Source organism: Penaeus monodon, chromosome 31, assembly GCF_015228065.2.
Source record: "Penaeus monodon isolate SGIC_2016 chromosome 31, NSTDA_Pmon_1, whole genome shotgun sequence".
Classification (NCBI taxonomy): domain Eukaryota; kingdom Metazoa; phylum Arthropoda; class Malacostraca; order Decapoda; family Penaeidae; genus Penaeus; species Penaeus monodon.
Genome location: NC_051416.1, coordinates 11,407,449 through 11,407,813, shown reverse-complemented (window position 1 = coordinate 11,407,813; position 365 = coordinate 11,407,449). Strand labels below are relative to the sequence as shown.

At 38.6% G+C, this 365-nt stretch overlaps 1 protein-coding gene across 1 annotated transcript in view; it reads right to left on the bottom strand.

Moving 5' to 3' along the window:
• Nucleotides 1-365, bottom strand: part of LOC119593033 (tyrosine-protein phosphatase non-receptor type 4-like) — a gene marked incomplete at its 5' end in the record, with an annotated part of 330,438 nt that overhangs the window by 283,500 nt on the left and 46,573 nt on the right.

The window sequence follows — 365 nt, the reverse complement described above, 5'->3', positions numbered from 1 at the left end:
TTGTTATTTCCTTATTTAATTCTTATATCTAATATTTCTGCTAGCTCTTCCTAGTTTTTTTGTTAATTATGCCATTCTACTAATCTTGCTTGCACTTTTTGCCTCTCTCCATGCACGCCGGTGGACACGCCGAGGAATATTTCTCGAACAGAACATAATGCCACGAATAATTCACCTTGGATAACCATACCCAAGGGCATAGCCGGCCTTGCCTGTGAACTGCCCGCCACAGGACTCACGGGAATTACCTCTTCCTTTTAAAAAATGATTTGTAATGAAAAGAAAAAAAAAAAAAGTCCTACTCACCATGTTTACCGAATATTGTATTTTGTCTCATTCTCTCTCACACTTGAGTCTTTCCTACT